Genomic DNA, 21,322 nt, shown 5'->3' on the forward strand with positions numbered 1-21,322 from the left:
TATTCCTCCCCATCCTCCTCTTCTCTCTTGTCTGGGGCCAGATGGCATTGGAGTTCTCTTCCACGCCATCTCTCTCAGCACACTCATCCTTAAACCACTCTGGCTCCAGAGGATCAAGCTCTTTCCTTTGCAACTGCAGGGGAAGAAATTCGAGCCTTGAAAATGCGAGTAAGCTTTTCCTATCCCCCCTCCCCGGGGAGCCCAGCTGGAGCTCCAGCCTAATGTGTATCTTTTCCTTGGGCTGCAGGTGCCGGCAAAGCTTTTGAGTTAAACCTTTTCCTTCTGGCATTCCTCCCTCCCTCCACCTTCCCCAAACTTCCGCCCTCTTGTTTTCCAATCTAGTGGCTGATGAAAAACTTACATTTATTATTATGAATTCCCTTTAACATGATATGAATGAATTCCCTTCATTTCCAGTCCCTTCTTCCATGTTGGGGCGCTGCAGAAATGGTTGGCCACCTTCATCCTGTTGGAAGAGCTCTGTTTAAAAAGAAGAATTGTTGTGAAATGCAGAGCTGTAATACACAGAGGTAGGAATAATCACAGATCCCCAAACTCCTGAGAAGCGCATGCCAGCTCTCGCCTGTCATCCTAGCTACTCAGGAGGCTGAGATCCGAGGATCATGGTACAGAACCATCCTGGGAAGGAAACTCCGTGAGACTCTTATCTCCAAAAAGCCAGAAGTGTTGTGGCTCAAGTGGTAGAGCGCCAACCTTGAGCCCAAAAACTCAGGGGCAGCGTCGAGGCCCAGCATACATAGATATACACACAAGACAAAACAAATGACAATTACCATGAACCCCTCCCCGCCAATTCTCATGAGACCCAAGAAAGGATCTGCTCGGCCTTTTAACCTATTCGGTATCATGTCACCATGTGCTTAAGATCTCCCCTACTTGCTTTAGGGCTGAGGCCAGGCCCCGGGGCACCGTCTTCCCTGTGCTGCTTTGTGGAGGCATTGTCACCCTCTTCTTCCTCCCTCAGCTCCAACCATCCAGCGCTCAGCATCCTCGGGAAAAACCTTCTTCACGGACCATTCCTGCCCCGACACAGGCCCAACCTCATATCCCTTCCTAATCTCTGGTTCTTAGAAATCCCATCAGCACCTGCTGCCCCGAAGCATGTGTGAGTCCTTCTTGCTGCTGCTTGACCGGCTTCCCATTTCAAACACCACAAACTCACGCACCCCTGAATGTTGATCTTTTTGGGGTGTGGGAGTTTCCTCAGGTCAGCAGAGACCAGAGAAAAGGAGAAATGGGGGAGGCATTTTGGTTTGATCATTGGGGTTCACATCGGTTAGCCAAAGGGAGAGAGAGAGGACTTTGGGGGAAGGTGTGAACACGGAAGATGTTCCTGGGAGCTGGATCGCAGCGTGCACGCGCGTTGCTGAATGATTGATGTAATCACAGTAAATTACCTTGAACTCAGTGGCTTGTAGCAGAATGTATTGATTCTCCTGCAAGTGCAACAAAGGTGATCTTCTCCTGCAGCCAAGGTGCTGGTAACAGAGCTGGGCTGTGGGCACTTCTGCAAGGCCCAGCTTGGTTGTACCTGGCTGCAGGTCCGGTCTGTGAGCGTTGGTTGGAGGCCTGGAATGAAGAAGGTGCAGCTACCTGGAATATGCCCTCACCGTGGTGTATCCTGAGAGCTCCAGAAGACCAGGAAGTGCGTGCAAGCCTCTTCCCACTTCGGCCCAGAAGGGGGGAGGGGTCATCTGATCTTCCGCCCTGTGCCATTGGTCAAAGAAAGTCACAGGATCAAGCCCAAACTTCAAGGCGTGGGAAAAAAATGTCACTCTGCCTATATGGGGAGGTCTCCAGACTCCCATGGCAGAGAGAATGAATGCATAGGTGGTTTAATGTTGGGGTACGTGAACAATTGCAAACAAAGGAAGGGGAGGAATCTATCTCTCTCAGCAAAGGTGTGGAATGTGGAAGGAGGATTCAGAGGCGGTACCTGGCTTTCTATTTGAGTCCATGGACCTTGAGTTCCATTTGACCATGTCAAATATCCAGTACCTCCCGTGCGCAGGTCCCCACCTTCTCCATAGCTCCAGGTCTCCAAGAGAAAGGTCTGAGTCTGTAGCATCAGGGTGAAAATGGCCGTCGAAGATCTGGGAGTGGAGAGGTTTGTGCAGGAAGTGAGGGTAGCCATCCATGACCCAGTGACTCCTCTTCTCATCGCCATTCAGCTAGGCAGAGCTAACCAGAAGAAAAAGTTCTCAGGAGGATTCCAGGGCTGCCAGTCCAACGGCAGGTCAGATGGAGAAAGATACCGAGAGCTGGTAGTTCTTATCACTTGCTCTGTACTAAATGGCATGCATGAAGAAGAAAGAAAAGCTAACAGGTTATCGTGGTTGAGGGAAGTCTGTAATCAAAGCCCAGTTCTCTAATGATACCCCCAGCAACCCTAAGACCTTCAGAGAACACTCCAGAAAAAGCCACTCCTACTCAAGCTATCTGTCATTCACAGCTCAGTGGGTTCCTAATGGTTCCAGCTGCTACAGGGTAACCCAGGGGGAATAATGGCACATGTTTATAAAGGGAGGGCACTTTATAAAGAAGAATCCCTAACAGATGCTGGAAAACAGCAACAACAAAAGGGATACATTTCACCAGGTGCCCGTGGCTCACGTCTGTAATCCTAGCTACTCAGGAGGCTGAGATCTGAGGATTGTGGTTCAAAGCCAGCCAGGGCAGGAAAGGCTGTGAAACTCTTATTTCCAATAAACCACCAGAAAACCTGAAATGGAGCTGTGGCTCAAGTGGTAGAGCATGAGTCTTCAGCACAAAAGCTCAGAAACAGTGCCCAGGCTCTGAATTCAAGCCCCAGGAATGTTGTGTGTGTGTGTGTGTGTGTGTGTGTGTGTGTGTGTGTGTGTGTGTGTGTGTAATGTAAAGAAAATGTCAAAAATATAATCAGATCCCAGTTGTACAGAGAATTTTATTGAGATGATGCAGCCAAATGTGAGCCAGTCTGTTTTACCCTTGTGACAAATACCTGAAAGAACAACGTAAGGAAAGATTCAGTATTGGTGATTTTATTTTATTTTTGTGTGCTGGTAGTAAATCTTGAACTCAGGGCCTGGGGTGCTGGCATTTAGCTTGTTCACTCAAGGCTGGTGCTCTACCACTTAAGTCAGGCCTCCACTCCAAGCTTTTTGGTGGCAAATTAAAGGTAAGAGTCTCATGAGCCTGGTGATGGTGGCTTATGCCTGTAATCCCAGTTACTCAGGAGGCTAAGATCTGAGGCTTGCAGTTCAAAGCCAGCCAGGGCAGGAAAGGGTGTGAGACTCTTATCTCCAATTCACCACCAAAAACCGGAAGTGGTTCTGTGGCCTAAAGTGGTAGAGTGCTAGCCTTGAGTGAAAGAGCTCAGGGATAGCACCCAGGCCCTGAATTCAAGCCCCATCACTGACAATCTATCTATCTGTCTATCTATCTATCTATATGAAATATACACATATGTCTATAATTCCAGCTATTCACGAGGATATGATCTAAGGATCGCTGTTAAAAGCCATCTGGGCCAGGAAAGTGTGTAAGACTCTTATCTCCAGTTAACCACCAGAAAACCAGAAATGGTGGTTCTCTGGCCTCAAGTGGTAAAGTGCTAGCCTTGAGCAAAAAAGCTCAGGAACAGCACTCAAGTCCTGAGTTTGAGCTCCATGACTGACAACAACAACAACAAAGAGTCTCATGCACTTTCCTATCCAGGCTGGCTTCAAACTCTGATCCTCAGATCTCAGCCTCCTGAGTCATTAGACTACAGGAGTGAGCTACTGGTGCCTGGCTGTCAGCGACTTTTTTTTCTAACGGATCCCCTACTTTTCAAAGCCCTTATTTACTTCTACATGCCAGCACCAGCCAGCAATGGACCAGCCTCCTCTCCCGCTTATGGAATTACCCTGTTCAGCCTGCAACTGGAAGGTGGATGCTTGGGATAGAAAGGGAAGGAGGGGCTGTCCGTGTCTCCATCTCTTTCTGCACTCCAGTGACATCTTCCTTCCCCACAGCTGGAGAAGGTGATTTGCCCATCCAATTTCTGTTGGAACTGGTCTCCCCCAGCTGTGTGCTCTAAGTGACTGTTCCCCAAAAACAATGCATGTAAGAGGAGGCGCTGGGTTCCAGTGAGCTAGCTGTTTGCTGGGGATGCAGTTCTTCTAGGATCTTCCATGTAGCCAGAGGATTTCTTTTCCCCCCCTCTAAAGGATCTCCTAATAATTCTCCCAGCAGTGCTTGCTTGCACTGAGACCTGGATCACAGCAGGGCAGAGGCTGCTGCTGGGGGCTAAGTGGCTGCAGCTGTGTAGGCTAAAGTTCCGCTCAGGCAGGGAGCCAGAGGATCATTATGGCTGCCCGTGACCCCAGGACTCTACCAGAGAGGATCAGCACAGACATAAGGGAACGGTGAGGAAGCTGGAAATACCCTGGCGAGAGACACTTCTGATGTGCAGTCAGCCAGGGAGGGCCACGAGGCATCAAATACAGACCAGAGAGAGAGATGGTGGTCAGTGGTAATAGGTGTCTGCTCAGTCACAAGAGCCAAGCAGTGAACCCAAAGAGCGGCAGGGAGGGCAGAGGAATACTACTGTCTTAAGTGAGAAAAGGCAGCCATGAAGGACCTCAGCGCTACAGCCAAGAACAATCACTGGATGAGTCAAGCTGGGAGTGGGTAATGGGAGACCTCATGAATCCAGACAGCTGCCCTGCATCACAGACCAGGCGGGAAGGAAGAAGAGCGTGGTCCAGTTGTCCAGAGGAAAACCTAGAGGATCTTTATATTGGTGGTTCACACAGCTTGAACCAGGGCCTGGGTGCTCTTTTGAGCAAGGCGAGCGCTCTACCACTTTGAGCCACAGCTCCACTTCTGGTTTTCTGGTGGTTCATTGCAGATAAGAGTCTCATGACTTTCTTGCCTGGACTGGCTTTGAACTGGGATCCTCAGATCTCAGCCTCCTGAGTAGCTAGGATAACAGCATGAGCCACTGGTGCCCGGATCTCTTTTCTCCCTTCCTTCCTTCCTTCCTTCCTTCCTTCCTTCCTTCCTTCCTTCCTTCCTTCCTTCCTTCCTTTCTTTCCTTCTTCCTTGCTTGCTTTCAATTACTATTTAAGTTTTAAATACTGACCTCTAATCATATTTTCCCCTCTTTGAAGACAGTATGAACCCCTGGTTTCTATTCTAGCATGTGTGGACATTACAAGTCACAGCTCCTTCCTGAAAAGATAGGAAAAGTTGAACACACTGAGAGATCCACAAATCCCAGACCCATCGCAGAAGCCAGGTCATGGGTCAAGCTGCTGCCCTCTGAACTGAAAAGATGATAGCCAGCCAGCCCGAGAGTCACAGAAACTCACAACTTACCAGATAGGGAAGTAGCAGCAAACTTCTCTAGCTATCCCTGCCCGGTCAGGAAGTTCTGCATAGTAACCGATAATTTTCGGGAAGCTTAGCATGGCTAAAAATCTAAGACTGAAAATTCAGGGGACACCCAGCTCCCACAGTCTAGTGAGTTTCACTTTGGGGTCCCAACCCGATTCTCAAAGTGCATAGCAGAGAAAAATTCTCTTATGCTATAGACAGGGTAAGGGGAAAAGAGCCAAGTTTGAAATAAGAAAGAGTATTCCATCCTTAATAAGCTCTGCCCTTAGGAGAAACAATTTCCTCAGTTTCATCAGAGTGGTTTTTCTTTTATCTCCCAAGTTGAGTTCAACTGGGGGAAAATAAACACCTAACTTCAACCTCTTCCCATTATCCTGTACTTTCTTATGAGAGGAGTGGTACTGAGAAATACGTACAAGTTCAGGTCTCAGGGAGCTGATCTAAACATGGGGACACACACACACACACACACACACACACACACACACACACACACACACACACACACACCCCTACCAAACTGTATTATTGCCGTTGCTTTTACTCAACATATCCCATCCATTTTTTAACAAAAATTACAAGGCACATTAGAAGGCAAAACCACAGTTCGAAGAGATTTGAATTGGAATCAGACCTAGAGTCTGTTACAGCAAGAATATTAGATTTGTCAGACCACAACTTTAAAAAAAAAAACAAACTACGATTAATATGCTAAAGGCATTGCTGGGGGGAAAAAGCCAACATTCAAGAATAAATAATATAAGCAGCGAGATGGAAATTCCAAGAAAGATGCAAAAAGAAATGCTAGAGATAAAAAAGTGAACCACCACCACCAACAAAGCTGTGACAAAAAATGTCTGAGAAGCTCATTGATAGGTTGCGAATGTCTAAGGAAAAACAAATCTCGGAACTTGAAGATTTCAAACAAAATGGGAAGGAACATACAAGTATAACCCCTGTTTCCTGAAGACACTATATTGAAAAACAAACTTTACAATTTAGGCAGGGGGCGGGAGTGTAGTAGTGGAGGTGGGAGGGAAGGGATGGTAGGGGAAAAACAAAGGAGGAGGCAACAATGCTTGATAGGAAATGTACTCATTATCTTGCTCATGTAACTGTAACCCCTCTGTACAGTATTTTTACAATAAAAAAAACATTAAAAAATGGGGAATTCCCAAACTGAAATGCAAAAAGAGAAGAACATACCAGAATAATCACAACAAAAAGCAGAATATCTAACAGTGCTCGGAGATGACATTCATTTAAGAGTAACAGGAACATCAGAAAAGAGAAGAAAAAGAAAAAGGAGTAGAAGCAATCATGGAGGCACTGAATTTCCCTCATCAAACCATGGATTCCAGTGAACCCAGAGGACATTTAGAATAAACAACAACAACACAATTCAAAACCACCTTTCATTGAGGTATATCTGTGAAGGCGTGTAGTTAATCACTATAAAATCAAATTATGGGATCCATCAGATCAAAAGATTGAAGAATAAAAACCAGATGACACTATCAATAGTTGCAGAAAAACATCTGGCGAAATCCAGTAACCATTAATGGTAAACAAACAAACAACAACCAAAAAACCCAACAACAACAACAACAACAACAAAACACCAGGTGCTAATGGTTCATGCCTATAGTCCTAGCTACTCAGGAGGCTGAGATCTGAGGATAGTGGTTCAAAGCCAGCCTGGGAAGGAAACTCCAAGAGACTCTTGTCTCCAATAAACCACCAGAAAACTGGATGTGGCACTGTGGCTCAAGTGGTAGAGTGCTCACCTTGAGCAAAAGAAGCTCAGGGACAGCGCCCAGGCTCGGAGTTTAAGTCCTAGGACCAGCAAAACAGCAACAACAACAACTCTCAGACTATAAGGAATGGAGGCATTGAGTTCAGATGAAGATGCTTAAAGACACAATGGAAATGGAAAGCCAACTGGCAAAGGTTGTGGCCAACGCATCCTAAGCAAGGGACAGCAAAGACTCATGGGAGCCTGGGGTGGAATAATCTAGGAAAGTAACCAGAGTGAGCACTTAGGGGAAGAGGAGACAGCTCATGCTGAGGATGTGGGGCTTGAACTCTGGGCCTGGACCCTGTCCCTGAGCTCTTCAGCTCAAGGCAAGCGCTCTACCACTTGAGCCACAGCACCACTTCACATTTCCTGGTGGTTCATTGGAGATAAGACTCTCACAGATTTTCCTGCCTGGGCTGGCTTTGAACCGTGATCCTCAGATCTCAGCCTCCTGAGTAGCTAGGATGACAGGCGTGAGCCACCGGTGCCTGGCGGGACCCTGATGTTTGTGACACGTGGTCTAAGAAGCTACTGGTCACTAGTGGAGAAGTGACACGCATTTCATGGTGGTTGTTAGTGTAATGGGTGGTCACAAAGCCACGCAGAAAGAAGCTAGTGACCTGTCCCTCACACCCCTACCTGCCCCTCTTCTGCTGTCCTGGGGAGGACATCCCAATCTCAGCCACTGCCACATTTCTGTCTCTGGTCTCGAGTCATGCTCCGGGAAGGGAGATGATAAATGCAGGTCGCCATAGGAAGGCCCATCTTTGCTTCTGTGAGTCACTCAATGCCAGTGTAATTGTCGTTGGGTCTGCCTGACATCCTGCCTTGCTGACCCCAGGTGGCCTGGACCTCCATCACTAACCCGAAGGTCATTTGAGGACCCCCCTGGGTGGGTCTCCAATCCCAGAAGCCCCCTGGTCCCCACCTTCAAGGCGTAGAAGCAGTAGAACCACTGGCTTTGGGTTGCTCTCAGCCCTGTGTGCTCTCGGATGATCTAACTCGCAGATAATGAATGTCAGCAGCTATCACCAAGCCCTGGCTAATCACTGCAGGGCTGGGGGGTAGGGAGGGCACGAGCACTGGTCGATGAGCAGCCCCGGGAGCTGTCAGAACTGGCAAAGGGCACATCACCTGCCAAGTTCGCCTGGAGGAACCATGACGTGATCCCATGGCTGGCGGCTGGGGAAATGCCTGTCTGTTCTCTGCCCCCTCGGGGAGACACAGACAGGGAAGGTCACAGATCCGGACCCAGGTTGGACAGGGGAAGGATGGTGGGGGGCACACCTCTGCTGTCCTCTCCCACAGGGCAAGCTAGGAGTTCTGCTTTGGACTCCCCAGCTGGGGTCAAAGTTCAGATGAGCCAGTTAGCCCTGGACTCCATGCTTGCGGCAGCCAGCCCGAGCCTTTGGGGCTCCCAGAGACATGGCGGTCAGGCGGGGACATGCTTTGTCTTTGGACAGTTCCTCTGGCTGGACCATGCAGGGTCTCTTGATCCCCAGCTTCCCATTTGCATTGGCCGCTGTCAAGGTCATCTAGGCAGTGAACTCGTATTCTAGCTTTCCGAGGGGCTCGAAGGCCAACAATGCACCACCGACCACCTGGTCATCCTTGACTGCTCTCTCCTCTCTCTCTCTCTCTCTCTCTCTCTCCCACACTCCCTTTTTCTCCACTTTCTCTTTCCCTCCCTCAGCTCTCTCCCTCTACCCCATCCCCCTCCAACCTTTCCTCCCTTTCTCGCTTTCTCGCTTTCTCGCTTTCTCGCTTTCTCCCTCCCTCCCTCCCTCCCTCCCTCCCTCCCTCCCTCCCTCCCTCCCTCCCTTCCTTCCTTCCTTCCTTCCTTCCTTCCTTCCTTCCTTCCTTCCTTCCTTCTATTCTCCCTCCTCTCTCTACCTTTTACCTTCCTTCCTTTCCTTTTCTTTCCTTTCTTTTCCTTTCCTTTCCTTTCTTTTCTCCCTTGCTTCCTCCTTCTTCCCTGAATCTCTCCCCTCCATCCTTCCCCCCTCTCTCCCTACTTTCCTTTCCTCTCTCTATCTTTCCCTCCATCTCTCCCTACCTTCCTTTTTCCCTCTCTCTCTCTTGTTTCCTCTCCCTCCCCTCCCTTCTTTCCCTCCTTCCTTTTTTCCCTCTCCTTTCCTCCCTCCCTCCCTCCTTCCCTCTTCCTTTCCTCTCCTCCTTCCCTTTCTTCTGTCTATTCTTTCTTTCCTTCCATTCCATTTCTGAATGGATAGAGTTTCTCTTCCTTCCTTCCTTCCTTCCTTCCTCCCTCCCTCCCTCCCTCCCTCCCTCTCTCTCTCTCTCTTTCTTTCTCTCCTTTCTCTCTTTCTTTCTTTCTTTCTTTCTTTCTTTCCTTTCTTTCTTTCTTTCTTTCTTTCTTTCTTTCTTCCTTCCTTCCTTCCTTCCTTCCTTCCTTCCTTCCTTCCTTTCTTTCTTTCTTTCTTTCTTTCTTTCTTTCTTTCTTTCTTTCTTTCTTTCTTTCTTTCTTTCTTTCTTTCTTTCCCCAAGACAAGGAGGAGTCCTTGCTCCTCCACTCTGTCCCCCTCCTCCCTCCTCTTTCCCATGAGGACCACTTCCCTTTGTGTCACTAGTATCCTTTCTGACTTGCTTTGTGCGCATTCATGCATGTGCGAGTTTTCTTACTTCCCCTTGTATTTCAGAGAGACCAGGTCGGTAAGACTTGAGTGTCCAGAAGCCCTGGTGTGGTGATGTGGGAGTGGTGGCCTGGACTTTGGTCACACACGGGCCTCGGATGTCACACCGAGAACCTTCCGAGTGGGAAACACACTCCAGGTCATTTCCCAAGTTTTCTCCAAGTCGCAAAACCTTCAAGGAAGTCACAAACTTCCCTGAGTCCTCGCTTTCCATCTGATCAACTTTGGGGGGCACAGCACAGCTGCCCCCCATCCCTCACCCTCCACCTCAAAATGAAGAAAAATGAACTTGCGATGAAGCTAGGCACCCCGTGTCTGTGTCATCCAGCGAGCGAGCTGTCTCTCCCGCTTTCTCCTTAATTTATTTTCTGGAAAAACACTCCAGCTCAAGACACGGTTTCCTTCCCTTTGTCAGCAGCTAGACTCATACCCAAATTGCTGGCTAAAAATAATGTATTTTTTTTATTAAAAAGGAACCATCTCAACTTTCCTGTTATTTCCGAGACGGATTCACGTGTGGATAAGCAGGCAGTATTGCTTGTTATAGATAAGTGATGAATTATTTTAATCAGAAATGAATTTAACAGCACTGCAGAAATAGATGTGGGAGATTTTTCACCATCGGGGTGTCTTTTCAGGATTCTTCATATTTATAGTTAGTGTTGGATGAAGACTAATGGCGACTCTTGGGTATTCAATCAAACGTCCTACTGGGGGCTGGCCCCGACCATGATAAAGATTGACATGGGTTCCGATCACTTTGGGGTACTGTCTGCACAGAATTAGAGAGGACACGGCGCTCACAGAAGCCTTCTACCTGCACACCAGCAGGTGTCCTTGGTTGCACGTCGGAGCAGTGCCTGGCTATTTGGTTCCTCCAGGATCTACTAACCCTGTGTGTCCGCATGTCTACTGTGTGCCAGGCAGTGCATTGGGGGTGAATCAGGATGCTCAGCTCTGCCCTGAGACCCAGCTCTGCCCTGAGACCCAGCAGTGTGATTTGAAGAAAGACCCAAGCAAGCTTTATACTTTTATGTTTGGAACTGAGCCTTCCTCTCCGCCTGCCTGTCTCCATGTGCCCCTTCCCTTCCCTTCCCATCCCATCCCTTCCCTTCCCTTCCTTTCCCTTCCTTCCCTTCCCTTCCCTCCTTCCCTCCATCCCTCTTTCCTTCCCTCCCTCTCCTTCCTTCCTTCCTTCCTTCCTTCCTTCCTTCCTTCCTTCCTTCCTTCCTTCCTTCCTTCCTTCCTTCCTTCCTTCCTTCCTTCATGAAGCTTAAACTCGGGGCCTGGGTGCTGTCTCTGAGCTTTTCTGCTCAAGGCTAGCACTTTACCACTTTCAGCTCCACCTCAGTTTTCTGGTGGTTCATGGAAGATAAGAGTCTCACAGACTTTCCTGCCCAGGGAGGCTTTGAACTACAATTCTCAGATCTCAACCTCATGAGTAGTTAGGATGACAGGTGTGAGCCACCGGCGCCGGCCTTGTTTCGTTTCTTGTCTCTGTAGATTGGAAAATGGAAGTATTTGGCCCAAGGATAGAGTGATAATCAAGGGAGTGTGTGCAAGTTAGGGATCTGTGCGTGCAAGCAATGGAGGGAAAGGGATCGAGGCCAACATAAGGCAGAGATCACTTAAGCCATGCTGTAGCCCAGAAGTCTCTCTGGGAGTTCCTGAATGTTGTTAGCATTTTACTAGCTTTGACTCATCTCTTTCATTCACAAAGGGACAATCTCAGTGAAACCCCATCTCTGCCTTTCTTGTATCTTCCCAAGTCGGGACAATAATGAAAACGTTGTCTGGGACCAGGCACCAGAGGCTCACACCTGTCATCCTAGCTACTCAGGAGGCTGAGATCGGAGGATCGCAGTTCGAAGTCAGCTTGGACAGGAGAGCCTGTGAATCTCTTATGTTGATTAAGCACCAAAAAGCTGAAAGTGGAGCTGTGGCTCAAGGGGTAGAGCACTAGCTTTGAGCATCAAAAGCTCAGAGACAGCGTCCAGGCCCCACATTCAAGCCCCAGAACCAACACCAACAAGTTAAAAAAAAACAACAAAAAAACAACCAACACACAGTTTTCTGGGACAGGACCAAGGACAGCAGCACCGTGACCTTTCTAGTGTAGACTTCTAACAGCAGGGCTCCTACCAATGATCCCTCATCCTTGGCTGTGAAGAGATGATGTCATGGCTTCAGCTCATTCTAAGGGCTGTTGGGGATGGAAAAAGCCCCCCCCCCCCCCCGGCAGGAGTTGGGTTTCCTGTGGAACACGGATACAGAGAGTCTCCCTTTCAACGTAGCATTCCAGTACGAAGTTGTCTCCAGTGTTTGTTGATCAAGATATCTTTCTGGGTTGATGAGGGTGATGTTAGCAGCTGGAATTCTTTTTTTTTTTTTTAATGTTCCCCCCACTTCCATTTATTTGGAAAACCTCATTAAGGCAGGTTTCCTTCAGGAAATTGATGCTTTAATATTCTGCATTGTCAGCGGAGGGCCTGAATTTTATTTCTTGAATAACATTTAATTAAATGTGCAGGCTGGTTCTCCCCAGCGCAGCGGTGATCGGAGCCCTGGGCCACCTCTACTGCTCTTTGAGAAGAAAAAAAAAAAAAGATCTGCAGAGAGTGAGGTTGGGCGGGATAAAGTGTGGCCGAATAGGAAAGTTTATGGCCGGTGCTTCTGTTGTAATTATGGCCCAACGTCCTGCTGACTCACAGGATTTTGAGAGCCTGGACCAGGGGAGAAAGGCCCTGCAAATGTTGTTTTCTTATGCTCTAACTTGCATTTCCTGGCAGGGGCCTTCCTGGCCCCTCTGGTCATTAACCAGTATCTGAGTACCACATCCGGCCCCCCAGTCATCTTTATAAATAAAGTTTTATTGGAACACCAGCTTACGCCCATTGTTTTGTGTGTGGTGATCCTGGGACTTGAACTCAGGGCCTGCGCCTGGGCCCTGTCCCTGAGCCTCTCCGTGCTCAAGGCTAGTGCTCTACCCCTCTGAGCCACAGCATTACTTCTGGCTTTTTTTGAGTAGTTTATTGGAGATAAGAGTCTCATGGAGACTTTTCTGCTTGGGCTGGTTTTGAACCACAATCCTCAGAACTCAACCTCCTGAGTAGTTAGCATTATGGGCATGAGCCACTGGCATCCGGCTCTTACTTTTGGCTCTTTTTATTTATTTTTGTGGTGGTTAATTGGAGTGAAGAGTCTCATGGACTTTGCTGCCCGGGTTGGCTTTGCCCATGCTCCTCAACTCTCAGCTTCCTGATTAGCTAGGATTACAGGTATGAGCCATTGTCTCCTTGTTCCATAGTTTTCCTCCTTGTTGTTTATGGTTGCATTTGTGATGCATCTGTAGATGCTGGGGTAGGAGCAGAGAAGGATACACGCTGGACAGACCTAACCTGCACAAGTCTTGCCCTGTGTAAACCAGTTTATGTGGAGCTGTGGCTGTATCCACTGGGTCTCATTCCAAGATGGCGGCTACATCGAAATCTGTAGATGAGTCTCTTCTGTAGGATTTGCGTAGGCTCTAAGCCAGTCTTCTCTGATAGGTTAGTCGGCTCTCGATTATTCATCATGCCGAATACAGTGACAATGCTTATGGAAACAGCGGTTCCAGGATGCATTGCCTCCCCCTGCAGGAAGTGTGCTACTCTTTTCTGCACACGGTACCCAAAGTGCGCCTCTGTGAACCACAAGCACCATCCTAACTCTGCCTTTGCCAGGATCTTCCCTTGGCTGGGATGCTCAAGTCCCATGCTCCGCTCTCCAGCTAATTCCAAGCCCCAGGCTGAGCCCTGGTGCAGAGCCCAGAAAGCCTGGATTAAAGCAGAGCAAGGTAGAAGGTGGGGCATGCTGAGGAATGACCTCTGGCAAGTTGAGCTGATAAACACGATCCTCGCTGATCTACGAGGCCATCCCCAGGAACCACGGTGCTTTAATTCTGCCCTGGAGATGCGGCACAAGAGCTGGTGTCGATCCATCTCCTAGGCTGTCAGACATTTACTGGCACCTGCCTGGGCCGAGAGATGCTGTATACTGTCCCATTGCTTTATGGCTCAGCCGCACTCTGGTTGTACCTCCTGGGGACCTACAGCCTGTCTGATTGGTCTCAGCCATGATGAGGAGCCAGAAGTGAGAAGAAGAAGAGCAGCAGGAAAGGAGGAATACGAGAGGGCCAGGCAAAGACAGGGTGTCTGCCTTTCAATCCTCTGGTTTTCTGTGTGATCGCCACCGCAGGCCTTGGGTGTGAGGGTCCAGGGAAAATGAGGTGCAGTCCTTCGTGAAATCGAGGGAGGTGGAGTTCAATGCACCCTGGGGCTGTCGTCTGGACGCATGGTACCCAAGCCAAGTGTCTCTGGGTTCTAATGACTGCTCTCATCTTACCTCAGGAAGGCACCCTCCACCTCCCCATTCCTTTCTCTGCATGGCACTGGGCTTTCTCTGTGAAGGCATCCTTCGCTAATTGCAATGATTGACTCACGGGGCCTGGTCACTTGTTGATGCTTGGCGAACACTTGAGAAATGACCTGGAACGTGTTTCCCACTCAGAAGGTTCTTGGTGTGACATCCAATGCCCATCTGTGACTGAATTCCAGGCCGCCATTCCCATGCTCTGCTGGGGCAGTGTCCCCTTCCATGAATAACCTCTGGGGTCCAGCATCATCCAGGAAGGAGCCTGGTACCCATCGGGGGAATATGGGATGACTAGACATCTCCATGGCTGGATGAGTGGATGACAAGACTGCTGTCTCCAGCTGTGTGTTGGTGCAGGAATAGGAGAATAAAGTCGTTGTCCAGGGACCTTTAGCTGCCTGGGGCTTGTCTTCCTGCTGCTTTCATGGTCTGTGCATTTGGTTCCCGCCAACATTTCTCAGTGCTTTCTCCTTCTGGAAACTTCTTCCCCGCAGCTTAGTCTGGCCTGAGCCTTGGCACAGATTGGGTACACACCCCTCCTTTTATCCCACAAGGCCCTCTCCAGGACTCCCTGCCACCCAGGGAAGGTGAGTTGTAGAAGGCTGAGATTGAATTTCACTGCAACTTACAAGGACCCGGTGAGGGAAGTCTGATTTAATTTGCTCTGAGATAAATCTCCTCAGAGTGAGGGTGAACTCAGGCCCTTTGCAATTGGAGCCCTATGGAGACGTCTAGTCCTGCGTCTGTGTGGCCATAGACCTCCAGGGGGCGCTCTGTTCTCGTGCAAAGATGGCGCCACCGGCCCTGCAGGAGGAAAGAATTGGAGGAAAAGTCCTCAAGGAGAGAGGAAGATGGGCAGCGTGCCCCAGGAAGGAGACAGAGGTGGCGGGGACCAGGATGTTGTCAAGGAGAGAAGGGGACCAGGGGCTCAGCTTCAGAAATATGGGGTAGAGAATAAAACACCCTTTTGGTCATTTCAGTACCTTGCTTTCAAAAGCACTCAGCGAACTTCTAGATTTCGTGTCTGCAGCCGACGTGCAACACTGACATCCATTTGTTGGCTCACTCATTTAGATCCCACGCCCCCTTTCCTGTTCATTGAGTAGCTAGGATGGCAGGCGTGAGCCACCAGGTTCTCACGGTTGCAGCCAAGCCTCTGCTTGGGGGCTGACGAGCCTGGCTTGTGTTACATGCCGAATGTAGAGCTTGGCTGCTGGTCAACCTTTCCAGAACTATGTGGATTTAGAATGAGGATGGACAGCAACCCAAGGAACAAGCAAGATGGAGATTCCAGGACATATATCCGGTGCATGCTGGGCAGGAACTTCTACAGGTCTCACTGGGCTCCTTAAACATGGGCCCTTGTCCAACTCTCCAGCCGGTGTCTGATGCTCTCCTTCCTGTTTCCTATCATCCTTCCACCCATCCATCTACCCACACATCCATCCAGCCATTAATCCACTCACCCACCCACCCATCTTTCACCCATCCATCCATCAACACACTCATCCATCCACTCACTTACCCATCTGTCCATCCACCCATCCACCCGCCCATCATCCACCCACCCACTCATCCATCCATCCATCCATCATCCATTCATCCATCTTCCCATTCCACTCACTTACCCACCTGTCCATCCACCCATCTACTCACCCATCTACCATCCATTCACCCATCCATCCATTCATCCACTCACCCATCCATGCATCCATCCTCCCATCCAATCACTCACCCATTCATCCATCCACCCATCCATCTATCCATCCATCCACCTACCCATCCACTCATCCATCAATCTACCCACCCACCCACCCATCCATCCATCATCCATCGATCCATCTTCCCATCCATTCACTTACCCATTTGTCCATCCACCCATCTACTCATCCATCCATCCATCCATCCATCCACTCATGCATCCATGCATCCATCCTCCCATCCACTCGCTCACCCATCCATCTATCCAGCCATCCACCCACCCATCCACTCATCCATCCATCTACCCACCCACCCACCCACCCACCCATCCATGCATCCACCCACCCATCCATCCATGCATCCATCCACCCATCCACCCATCCATCCACTCATCCATCCATCCATCATCCCTGTGGCCTTTCCCCTCAACATGGGTATTGACTGCCTGTCAGAGCCCTTCCTTCCTAACCTCATAGCTGACACTCCACAGCACCTGTTCTTGAAGTTCCTTTACTTTACCTCTTCTTCAAGCCTGTTATGTCTTCGCTTCCTAGTGAGAGAGATGGCCCTCTGCCTTCCTCGCAGCCCCTTCAGTCCTAATGCTTCTAGCCTCAATCTTGGCGTGGTGGGCTTCCCCCATGTCTGTGGATGGGCGCCTACAGACAGGATGCCCTGGAGCCAGTTGGGCAGATGGGGCCACACCAGGCTGGGCAGGAGGACACAAGTGATTGACTAGGGAGCGGAAATGGGGGCATGGCCCAGTGAGCTTTGAGATGGAGAGACAAGGGCTGTGGGTCTGGGAAGATCAAGGGAGCTAATTCCAGGGAGACACGGTGAGCGAGGGTGAGCTGGAGATTGGGGAGGATCCCCGCCAGGTCTCCAGTGGAACATGGCTCCCCTAGAATGTTCAATGTTCAATCCCTGGGAACACACACACACACACACACACACACACACACACACACACACACACACACAGCCACTGGTATGGAGGAAAGAACTTCCTGAGAGAATTAGAAGGGGAAACGATTAGAGTTCCCTCAGCGCCAAGAACAGTTTCTGCTCCCAGCAGCTCGTGAGGCACTGCGTAGAGGACTGGGCAGCCCTGCTCACCAGTCTGGCCCGAGAGGGTCTCAATGTAAGGCCTCCAGCGTGTCTTCAGGCAGTTTTTACTGCATCCTAAAAGAAGCAGAAGCATATTGATAGGAATACAAAAGCCAAATTCATAATTCACACTCACTTAACAGAAATGATTTAGACGGCAAAGAAGCAGGGAAGTGTGATCTACAGCAAAGAAAGACCTCAATTAAAATGTACTGAGCTGGGCACCGGCGGCTCACACCTGTAAAGCCTAGCTACTCAGGAGGCTGAGATCTGAGGATTGTGGTGGAAAGCCAAGCAGGGCAGGAAAGTCTGTGAGATCTTTATATCTCCAAGGAACCATCAAAAAGCTGAACGTGGTGCTGTGGCTCAAGTGGTAGAGCAGTAGCCTTGAGCACACACACACACACACACACACACACACACACACACATACAATTACTGCAAAATGATATGGCTGCTAGTACTGACAGACAAGGATACTGAGTTATTGTAATTGTCTTCCATTTCTTCAAGAAGCTAGAAGAAAAATTGGGTAGTTGAAATACAGATCCAGATACCAGAAGGTTCAAGTTTCCAGAAAACAATGAAAGATATTCAGTTTAAATGTCATATAAACGCAGGACACACAGATGTTCAAAAAGAGCTTCGCATTTATCTGAGATGTGAATTTAATGAGGTGTCACATTTTATTGTATTGTATTATTTTTGCAGGTCTTCTTGGGGCTTGTATTTGGGGTCTGGGCACTATCCCTGAGCTTTTTGCTCAAGGCTAGCACTCTACCACTTGAGACACAGCTCTACTTCTAGGCTTCTTTTGTAACTTATGAGCGATAAGAGTCTCATGGACTTTCCTGCCTGGGCTGGCTTCGATTGTGATCCTCTGATCTCAGCCTTCCGAGTAGCTAGGATTATCGGTGGGAGCTCCTCCACCACTTCTTCTTCTTCTTCTTCTTCTTCTTCTTCTTCTTCTTCTTCTTCTTCTTCTTCTTCTTCTTCTTCTTCTTCTTCTTCTTCTTCTTCTTCTTCTTCTTCTTCTTCTTCTTCTTCTTCTTCTTCTTCTTCTTCTTCTTCTTCTTCTTCTTCTTCTTCTTCTTCTCCTTCTTCTTCTCCTTCTTCTTCTCCTCCTTCTTCTCCTTCTCCTTCTCCTCCTCCTCCTCCTCCTCCTCCTCCTCCACCTCCTCCTCCTCTTTCTTCTTCTTCTTTGCTGGTTAATTGGAGATAAGAGTCTCAGATTTGTCCGTCCACACTGGCTTTGAACCATGATCCCCAGACCTCGTTCTTTTCAGTAGCTAGGATTACAGATGTGAGCCCACTGGTGCCCAGCTCAGAATCTGAAACTTTTTATCCCTAAAAGGGTCTGAACTTGGCCTCCATACTCCTGCTTTTGGATGAGGTGCTCTTCCTGTGGCAGCTGTGGAGGGGACAGATCAGGAAGGGAGAAACGAGGGAAGAAATCTTCACCACGTACGAAACTCACTGGAGACGACAAAGTGCACACCACTAGGCTCAGCTTCTCCTATAGCTGGGATTACAGCCATGTGCTGCCATACCCAGCCATCGGGTGAGATGGAGTCTTGCAAAATCTTTCTGCCCTGGCTCTAGCCTTGACCCTCACCTTCCCAGATCTCTGCTTCCTAGGTAGCTGGGATGACAAACTTGAATCACCCTACCCAACGAAGTTTGTGTTTACTTATGTATGCGTGTTTTAAATGCTCCTGATGACACTGAGATCCACTTCTCAGATGGACACACTGAGCCTGGAATTCGGAAGTGACAGGCTCCCAGGGCCAACATCAGCTCGTGACCGAGCTGGGGGACGGGGATGGGGGATGAGAGAGGGTGTTAGAACCCCAGTATTTATACCTTCAAAGCCTGCACCAGGAGCCAGTAAAACACAGCCCTGGGGCTTTCTAGTAAATCTACTTTCTTTGCCAGAGCTCTGGGTCGTAATCTCCACTGCTCATAAACACATCTGCCCAGGGGAGGCCAAGGGCTTCTCTTGCTGTTGATTCAATATATTTCTTTTTGGAGGAAATAGGTTTATGACCCAAGAAACGTTTCCCCCTGTTAAACGTTACAGCTTCTTTGAGCCTCCTGTTTCCTTTCATGCTGCTTTATGGTGGGGTTTGCATTTTCTAGGGGGGGTTTTGGACAGGGTCTTCCAAGTAGCCATGGAGGCCCGCTTCTCAGTCCCATCCATCCCCATGGTCCGCCCTAAGCCCTGTGGACTCTCTATCTGGGGGTAATTAAAGATTGCTTTCGAACGTGTGCAGCAGGAAATCTGCCCATACTGACCAGCGTGGGATTTTGGCCACGGGGGCGGGGCGGGGGGGGGGGGAGTTTAGGCTTCTCAAGTAATGGAAATCTGGAGTGGCATCAGTCTAGGGCTTAATCAGCAGCCCAACTGCCTCGTGCATATATTTAACATTGATTTACCTCTTGGCTCCAAAAAGGCTGCCATAGCTCCGGAGTATTTGGGCCCAAAGATCGTAAGGCAGGACAAAAGAAGCAGCGTGAATGGAAAAGTGGAATCCCAAATGTGTTCCTCTCTGAAGCTCCAGAAACTTCCCCCACACTTCCCATAGTTTGTTGGCCACGAAGACGTTGCATGGTCTTTCCTATTTGGAAGGAAACAATGGAGAAACAAGTGATTATACACAGGCCATCTGCTACGTGTCAGATGCCCCAAACGACTTGCATCTCTATTAGGGGCATAGAGAGACAATTCCAGCCCAGCCACCTACCTCTGTCTGGCCACAGTCTTCGAAATACTTTTTTGGGGTATGTGTTCATTTTCTCCCTTTATCTGCACCAATCTGCCAGCCCATTTTTCTTGCCTGGCTAGCCTCTGCTTTACCTCATCTATTTTCCTATATGGTGGCCAGGGAGTTCTTTAGAGATCACAGATCTGGTCCTGGGCAGGTGGCTCACACCTGTCATCCTAGCTACTCAGCAGGCTGAGATCTGAGGATCGTGGTTCAGAGTTAGCCTGGGTAGGAAAGTCCATGAGACTCTTACCTTCAATGACCCACCAGAAAACCAAAAGTGGCACTGTGGCTCAAATGGTAGAGAGCTAGGCTTGAGCAAAAGAGCTCAGGGACAGTGCTCAGGCTCTGGGTTCAAGTCCCACGGCTGACAAAAAAAAAACTCCAAAGAACATAAATCTGACCATCTCACACCCCCACCCCATCCCTCACCCCCACAGGATAATATATTGACAACTGCTGTGTGCTTTAATTTTTGCTTTTTTTTTTCTTTTCCTTCCTTTTTTTTTTTTCTTGCCAGTCCTGGGGCTTGAACTCAGGGCCTGGGCACTGTTCTGGAGCTTCTTTTGCTCAAAGCTAGCCCTCTACCACTTGAGCCACAGCGCCACTTCTGGCCTTTTCTGTGTCCGTGGTGCTGAGGAATAGAACCCAGGGCTTCATGCGTGCTAGGCCAGCACTCTACCACCAAGCCACACTCCCAGCCATTTTTGCTAATTTTGAGGAATTAAAAAAAAAAAAAAGCCAAATGAAAATGACGTTATTGTTCTAGAAGGGTCTGAGCTGGGTGGTGATGATGTGGGACTATTGTTTTTTAATTTTAATTGTTCTTTTTTTACCCCTAGGCTGTATAGAAGCCATGGTGGTACACAGTGAGTGGAAATCAGAGGGGCCTGAACAGGGACAACAGGCCAGAGAGATCTCAGTATGATAAGGTTGGGGTGCAATCTTCAGCCTCCAATTTCTTATCCTACTCTCCAGAAGGAGGTGATACAGGACAGCTCCATGGTGTATTCAACAGGGCCAGGGGTCAGATGCCAAGGTCAAAGGTCCCCTGCCCAAAGCCAGGGGAAATGTATTAGTAAACTTTGGGATTAGACAATGGACACGTTGCCCAAAATAAGCCTGGCGTGGTGTGGCTCACGCCTGTAATTCCAGCTCCTCAGAAGGTAGGAATCAGGAGTCAAATTAGACAAAAGGTTAGCAAGTCTCATCTCCACAAACAAGCCAACCACGGTGCTTCACGCCTGTATCCCAGCCATGTGGGAGGTATGAGTAAGAAGATTGCAGTCAGAGGCTTGCCTGTGGCCAGGCCATCTTGGAATCAAAGGGCTGGGGCTGTGGCTCAGGTGGTAGAGCACCTGCTTACCAAGTGCAAGGCCCTGAGTTCAATCCCAGGAAAGAAAAGGATTGCGCAAGGACTCAGCCAAAGGCAGCCCCCAGCCTTGGTTTCACGCTTGAACTCATGATAGCGTTTGAACTGGCAGCCCTCCATGTTCGTTTTTGCATGT

Source organism: Dipodomys merriami, unplaced genomic scaffold (assembly GCF_024711535.1).
Source record: "Dipodomys merriami isolate MVZ:Mamm:240054 unplaced genomic scaffold, mDipMer1.0.p SCAF_62, whole genome shotgun sequence".
Taxonomy (NCBI): Eukaryota; Metazoa; Chordata; class Mammalia; order Rodentia; family Heteromyidae; genus Dipodomys; species Dipodomys merriami.